Genomic DNA, 8,660 nt, shown 5'->3' with positions numbered 1-8,660 from the left:
CAGAGGTTCATGCCCTTACTAGAGGTTCTCCACATATATATATGTGTGTGTGTGTGTGTGTGTGTGTGTGTGTGTGCGTGCGTGCGTGCGTGCGTGCGTGCGTGCGTGTGCGTGTGTACGTTTGTGCGTGCGTGCGTGCGTGCGTGCGTGTGTGGCAGCTGTGTTTTATGCACCATCGATTAATGCTGCCGTGATAGAAATTGAATCGACACAAACAAACGTACTACCAGAGCACTTAGCCCGCTATTCAGTCGTGGGTCATGAGGCAGCTAGCCATACACTATGTCTACCATACACCACCACGCTGCGCTCATAAAGTCTTTAGTCTTATTGTTTGTGCACAGCGGCGTGCATGCGGTGGTGCACTTGTGTGTTGCAGAGAAGCATTTGAACGGCATTTACAGGAAATTATCGGCAATAATAGGCGAAAGCGAGTAGAGAAACATTAAGACTTTGGTAGTAAATACATTTTGTGTTTATTTACCATCATTTTACTATTGAAACCCGTTCCAAGTGCCTGTGGCGCAGACGAACTGCCTCACTGCTGTTGTGCTGGTATAGCTAGCTGAGTCTCCTGCAAGCAAGCGGTCACGGCAGCTATAAACTATGTCTACCACACAGCATGTCTACCAGCATGTCACGGCCGCTATGTCTACCACACACACACCACCTCGATGTACATTGCGCAGACAAACTGTCTCACTTGTGCTGGGGGCAGATACCCCGTACAGACTGCAAATTTGATCCTACATCAAACTAGTCCGGGCTCGGCGCGCGCTAAGTTAGCCCCACGAGAGAGCCGGCTGCAAGCGTGTTGTCACGTTAGTTCGGCTGTGTGCACGCGACTGGAGTTCAATTCTTGCTTCAGACATCGTGGGTCGGCTACGTAATCATCATCATCGGCTTCCGTATAGACCGGGTTCTCGTGGCCGCGACTGTGCGAATCAACAAGCAAAGCAAATGTAAATTGCACAATTGCACAATTAAGCAAATGAAATTGATACGTATAATTGAATAAGGAGTGTATAATAATAAATCTATTATTATACACTCCTGATTAATTGTATATATGTGGGCAGTATATAGTGGAATTCTGGGGCCCGTTGTCAGAAATAAAATTGGTCGCATGGTCCTTAACCATGGTTAACCATATTTAACCATGTTTAAACGATGTTTCTGACAATGGTCCCCTGGTCATGAATCCCAGTTATTACACGGACTCGAGTTTAAATTCTCGGAGACTCTCACAATTACTGACAAAACTGTCAAGAGAACAAGCACTAGTTCTTTTGCGAGGGCGCCCTTATGTACATTGCATCCAAAATCGTCTGGACTTCGTTACGGAGTGTACGGAACCCACCTGCTAGCAGTTACAAAGGCCCTCTAATTTGCGCACCTAATATATCAGGGCCGTAGCCTGTCGGGCAGCTGCCCCCCTAGATTTTGCTGCAAAGTTTAAAAAAAAGCTGAGCTAATTAATAAACGTAAATAACCCTAACGTGATTTTTTTAGTCACTTATCCGTGAAAGCCTTGTCTCAGGCCCAACCCCACCACACTATGGACGTCGATCAAGAGCTGCGCCCTCGCTCATCATTACACAGTTGAGTCATGAAATTTTGAATTTTCTCAGCCTACGGTCCTGTATATGCTACTATCGTTCACCTATATACTCTTATTACGCCCATATCATACGAACTGCTCACACTTTGAGCGTTTGTTTCTCCGCAAAATGAATCAAGAAGCTCATTACCCCGTACAGACCGCAATCATTTGATCATACAGCAAACTAGCCCGGGCCAGACGCGCGCTAAATTCTGCGGTGTGTACACGCTATCCCGGGCTAAATATGCGCAATAGGTCCGGTCTAAAGCTGGGTTTACAATACCGACATTATGTTGTCAAATTGGAGAATTGGACCAACTTCCCAACTACACAACCGAAAATCGGCAGTGTAAACGCAAAAGTCGCGCGAGCAACTGCATGGTCAATAGCAACTAGTTGGGAGATTAGAACATGCGCATGCACCTGCTGTCAGGTATAGGCGGTGGATTTATGCAGCCACAGCAGGTCTTGCGGCACCATGTCGGCATGTCGGTTCCCGACGAGCAGCCGCAGCAGTCTGAGTTACGCACGTAGATCAGCATCGCTATGGCAACAACGACGCCAATGACGACCAACCACATCGTTAGCTGCTCGTTTCTGCCGACAGAAAGTATATAATCATAGACTGAAGCCTATAATAAACCTCATAGCCTGAAATTAATTTGTTAATTTCAAAATTACGTAATGGTCTATTGTGTACGACGCTTATCAGTATGTAAATGTATGTATACACAAGCGTACGGCTGAACGTCCACGAGAAACAACCGACAATGACATATAACAATGACATATCTTCGGGGCATTCTCCTTCTCCTCGTTTCTCTCTCTCTCTCTCTCTCTCCTTGTCTCTTCCCCTATGTTTCTATCATATCTTCGTCGTCATGCACGCTCATCCTAGCCCCTTCCTCTGGGATCTCTACCCCCTGCATTCATTGTTTTCCTCGTCCTCCATCTCCTTATAATATATACATCTCCTTCTACACCTGTCATCCTCCTCATGCTGCCTCCTGCCGCGCGACCATCCCCCGTACGTCTTTACCTCCTCCGCTACGTCACACCGCTTCACATTGCACCACCTTTTTCTCACACATCCTAACCTGCCTCCGCCGCATCCACTGAATCTACCTCTTCTCCTACCGCTACCTCCTCTCTTGCCTTCGCATTTTCACCTACCTCCACCTCGACCATCGCCTGACTTCCTCCCCTACCTTCCCCTCCTCCTCAACTTATCGTCCCCACCGCTTCTCCTGCCTCCACGGCATCCACGGCCGCCTCTCGTCACTCTGTACCGCCCTCCTCCCCTTTCCACCTCCTCTCGTCCCTATATGTACCCCCCTCGTCCCCTTCTCTTCTCTCCACCTCCTCGCGAAATTTAGGTAGTCAGATCTGCGCGAATAGCACTAAAGCGTCGTGATATTATAATCATAACTCCCGGTACGTGGATACTGTAGTCTATTTCAGTATATTATGGCCTACCGCGTCGACGAAAAGACCATTCTTATATTGGTGAATATAGCACATAACGTAACGTACATGGCGCTGACAGTGTCGGTGCTCTTCACACAGCAGCCAGGGTTACCGTCCACCAAGCAGCACCTCTTGTCGTCTGCGCAGCTGTATATGTTGCTGAGTTCGTCCTGACCAACCTTCTCGTTCTTCTGACACTGCAGCGCGTCCGCATAGGCTGCAGTGACGTCAGGTGAAACCACAGAAATAATATACTAGTTAGACTCTGTGTTAATAGTTAGTTCATACTAATGTCGCTATATATTTTCTATTGGTGAAACAAACAGGTGAGGATCGCGCGGGGTGGTACCAGAAAAATCACAAGTAGTTATGATGTCATATATATAGTATACAGTATATCATGTGTTTAGATTTTTATAACTTTTTCAGGGCACCTCTTTTCATGATCAGAAGCTATGACATTGAACAACTCGGTGCGCGCGCGATCAATCAAAATCTGCTGTCAACACCAGGAGCCTGTCATTGAAGTGCTGGCCAAGATCTTTGACTGTGCTGATTGTCCCACGTTTCTTTGCCATCTGTTGGACGAGCACCATGCCATCCACAATGGCAATTTTTTGACTCTCAGAGAGTGCTGAAGATGTTTCTGCTTCACTAACATGTTCCTCAGATGCTGGTGCTTGTGCATTCTGATGGGTTTTATTGGTTTTTCCCAGCTTTTCCAGTCAATGTATGAGCTTAGACTTGTCAGTACATGGAAGGATGGACCCATCTGGAGCAAACAATGCCCTGGGAGTCAGAGTAAACTCGTAGTTCCCGACTGCATTCTTCTGATAGATGTCCCGGTTAGATCTGGCTAGAACCACAAACCGACCATAGAGTTATTTTGTTTTCTTCAGATCCACCGATTGGTCGCGGACCTTGACAGTTTGCTTCTTGTTTCCTGACAAGAACATGGCGTTGTTCTGCTGCACGACTGGTGCCCACAGACTGACGTCTCCATTGATGCGTTCGGCAACGTAATCTTCATACAGTTTCTGGCCAGTTTCGTCGACATTCAAAATCTGTGGGACACTCTCTTGGGGAACATATGCATGCGTCATGAAGTTGTAAAGCTGATCGTCTTCTGCATCAAAGGAATTCCCGTGACTCAGTATGGCAGCTTTGATCTTGTTGACAGCGTCATGCTCTTTCTTGACAGCACTTGCTTGTACCGCATGGTGTTCTTGTGGTTTATGAGCAGTGAAACCAAATTGCTCTTTAAACTCTGTTGAGAGGCGTGACATCTCTGGTGTGGCTAGAAAGAACCGCTGCCGTGCGTTGGCATTATTGGAAATACCAATTAACCCAGAGTGTATCTTCATCATTCTATTTAGTTGTTCGCATGCGTGGTCTGCGCCAACGGAGACAAACGGGATCTCACTCTTCGTGACAGATATATTCCCGTCTTGAAGTTTACGCCAGGTTTCTGGATGACTTCTCTTCAGCTCCTGCATGTCTGCGATGTACCGTGGCCAAAGGCTCGACCAATGTAGGGAACTAGATCAGCATTTCTTGTAGCTTCGACGAAGAACAGGATGGTTTTAATATCGTGGAGGTAATTTGTTAGTGACTTGAACATTGTGTTAGAGCATTTTTCTGCTTTCCATGTTTTCAGCTGTTTAATAACATCTTCGTCGGAAAGGGTTTGAAGCAGGCGGTCATTGGCATTAGCGATGCATTCTGGACTTGTGCTTCTGTCAACTGCTGATCTTGCACAGGCTTCCTGGACTTCATTCACTGGCTTTGAGCAGGTGAATTTGAGGTTTGACTTTTCTGTGAAGAACTTGTCTAGGAGAAGTTCATACAGAGCCATGTACGTATGGATGTGTGCACGAAGAGTTCTCTTGTAGTGGCCATACTTCAGGATCTGTCGTGTTGTGGCGGAGCCATATACATCAGCCTCAAACCATGCAACATCTATTCCAGAATTTTCAATGGACGTGCCTAGTGCCCTCAGTGCAACCAGCACAGTATGTAGCTCATCCAGCCTGGGAAAACTGTTCTTTTCAGATTATCCCTCGAATCCAGCAACTGCACTGCCTTCTCGTATGAGGCCATGTCGAAGGTAATCACCGTTGGGTGTTCTTCACCAACGACCAAGCTCTTTAACTGGGATGCTTGTAGAATCACAGTCAACATTGTAGACCACTCGTGTGCAACTTCTGGCAGCAGCGGTAGTGCACCAACTTAGGTCAAAGATTGGCCAGATGACACGAGTGACTTGAATTCAGCCCAACCAGGGATACTGCTCTGTTCTTTATTATCCTTTTCTCTGGACAGAGCAGACGCTATGATCCAGCCTAGGTTGGTCAGTTCATAAGACTCAGCAACCCCTGTGGTGTTGACCTCGAATTCTTGTACTCTATTCACCAGTCCAGGTTTTGGTTTGCTACATGGCTTCATGGGTACATGATATGGGGCAACTAATAGATTATTTACCTCACTAAGTTCCAGACTGGGGGCGATGACTTCCCCTGGAGCATTGGCCTTCTGATACACTGCAGTGATTGTCCCATGTGTGGTGCCTTTCCCATCAACTGTGTCCTCGGCGAAGTCTATATTGTCAACCGCAAAGAACACAAAGGTTCCTTTTTTGAGGAAGGGTGGGACGTAGAGGCCACCGAACCGTCTTGTGTTTTCGACAACAGCATTGGCTTGAGAAGTTGAGTGAGAGAGCATGGTGCGACTGTAATGAACACAGTAGTTGTGGGCACTGAGAAGATTCACGATTTGCTTGTTTCTTGTGTCATGGTGAGCAGTCAAAGCTAATCCCAGCACCTGGGGGGTTTCTCTTCGTTTTTGTGTCCTAAAATTTGCTGAATCACTACTCGGTTCGTATGTAACCTGCCGCGTTGTCTTGAATCCATACATAATGTTTTGGCACACTGTGATTACTGCTCTCTCAACAACATTGGTTCTCGCTTTGCTTTTCAACTCTTCGACAGTTCCCACCATAATCTAACGGATGAGGGTCTACAGTTCAACTGGAATATCGTCAATGGTGCTGGACACTGGTATTGTAGTATCTGGCCTGTCCTTATTTGTGAAGTCTTCAATGCTCGTGCGTACCTCTTGTGCAGATTTATATATGCACTTTTGTCCATGGCATTGCTTGTAATAGCAGTTTGAACTTGATCCTCCTCACATGCTTTTGGAGAGTAAATAATAGCAGATTTTCTTCTGTTTGGTTGAAGAACAGATTTCACAGTGGGCAATTCTGACAGAATTTTTTCTTTCAGCCATTTCCTACTGAATCCAGGAACATGATGTTCCAAGGCTTCAACACCACCAAGCATGTTGACGTAAGTCGTTTCGATGTCATCCATAAAAAGATAAGCTTTGTTTTGGGTCTTTACATCAACCAGATTAATCAATTCGATTAAGCATCCATATTGCATTGAGCAATCGATAGTCTGCTTGTTTGCCTTGACAGATTTATCTCGCAAAACATGAAACACATGTTTGATCCAACATGGCTTATGATACCTGACATCAATTGCGTGCGCGTCGGATGATGAAATACAAGTATTCAATCTTGTTCTGAATTCTGCATTTTGAGATGCCTCCACAGCATCACTGAGAGTCTTACCAACATTTTCAGTGCATACTTTAAACAACTGCTCATGGCTGTCATCTGCCTGACAAAAAAGGCACAGGGTCTTGTTAAGTGGCGTTGTGGATGATCGTGTAAATGGGGACTCGGAAGAGGTAGATGGCTCTTCAATATCTAAGCGTTTTCTTTTCCGTCCTCGTTGTTTGCCAAAATGGGATCCTAGCCAATGCATCTTGCTTGTGCTTGCATCACGTGTTAACTGTACTTTATTGGTTGCATTAGAATAGCATGTACGATGCCAAACTGCATTTGCTGCTTGCAACATCTCTTCAGTGGTGTCCTTAAGTTGCTTTTGGATTTTAACGCATCCAACATCTTGTATCGTTCGTTTACTGCCTCCAACAAACGTTGGTACGACTCAGCTCTTGGACGTAACAGCACGGGTCCTTGGGTGTTTGTATCCTTTTGGCACAGAATACAATGTTTCCAATTCAGTGATACGTTGGTTCTGTCCGACTGCTGACCAAGCTGTGGTATCTCACTCATAATTTCTCACTCTTGACACCCTAATACTGAAAGAAGGACGGAACGAGATGTATCAAGACTTAATACAGCAACAGTAGCATAGCCAGATAAACATTAATAGCTATAATCGCAGAAATCAAAATCAATCCTTTCTCTCTTGCTCCCTCTCTCTTTCTTTCCATTCTCGCTCTCTTTCTCTCCAAAACATCATTGTAATTATTATTATTTTAATTTATGTTTAATTACAACTAGTAGAAACTTACCAGATTATGAGAGTTGAAAGTTGTTGACACAAAAGAGCTCATACTTTGATCCAATAGCATGTGTTGTAAGTTGTGGTAAAAACAGCTTGTAACCCAGAGCGCATTGATAGAGAGAGTTCAACTCTAATTAGTTCCACGTACTCATTGACGTTGATAAAATAGTTCAAAAAACGCTTAGCTGCGCAACAATGGTACCATTGTTAACGTCATAATAATTGAGGTAGCACCACCAATATAGGCTGTCTAAATAAAAAACAGCGTCTGCATTTCACATTAAATTATGCAAATACTTGCAATAATGATAGCTTAAGTAAAAAAATACCAATACTTTTGGTCCATTGTAGGCTTTTTCTATGACGATTGACTTTATGAATATTTTAGCATGATTTAAATGTGTTTTTTGGATTCTGCACCCCTTAAAATGTGGGTTTAGCCACTGAAATAAAAATCCTAAGTGGCCCAGAACCTCAGATATTGAAAATCATATGTTGAAAATGGCGGCCATTTTAAAATCCAAAATGGCCGCCATAATATGCATTTAAAAAAATGTAAACATTGGTTTTCCGATTTAGTACATCGTAAAGATTACAGAAATGCATATATTTGCAAATCTCCGAAAAAATCTAGCGAACCTCATATTTAGGACCTTGACTAAATCAATCTATCCTCTTCTTCGCATCATTAAAAGTAGTTTCAGCTTATATAAAAAACATCAGCTACATATATTGTTATTGAGGTTTATCAAAATAATATTATAGTTGCCTCCATATAACTTACCAACTGTGTACAGCATCACATAGACGGCAAATAACGACCGTATTTCATCCGCAGACTCCGTCATATGCATCTTGCAGGAATCAGGAATCACCTATACTCGAGTTAAAACACAATATCGCGCCTAGCTGACGATATGATAGAGAAACCGTGACCTGATCTAACCATGAGTGTTGTCCGGATCTGTTGCCACCGCTATCAGTGAAGCATGAGAGATCGCTGCGCTGCATTCACGCACCTTGCGACGTGTGACACTGCATGGCAGCGGTTGCCACGTATTGTGGCGGACAAGTGATGTGACCGCAACTCTGCTACCGCCTCTAAACGACGTCAAATCTTTTGAGCATTCACCTCTGTATCGGCGGAGGGACACACACACACACACACACACACACACACACACACACACACACACACACACACACACACACAC

This window comes from Priapulus caudatus, unplaced genomic scaffold (genome assembly GCF_000485595.1).
Source record: "Priapulus caudatus unplaced genomic scaffold, Priapulus_caudatus-5.0.1 Scaffold68, whole genome shotgun sequence".
Lineage (NCBI taxonomy): Eukaryota > Metazoa > Priapulida > Priapulimorpha > Priapulimorphida > Priapulidae > Priapulus > Priapulus caudatus.
Note: the sequence above shows the minus strand (reverse complement) of the source record.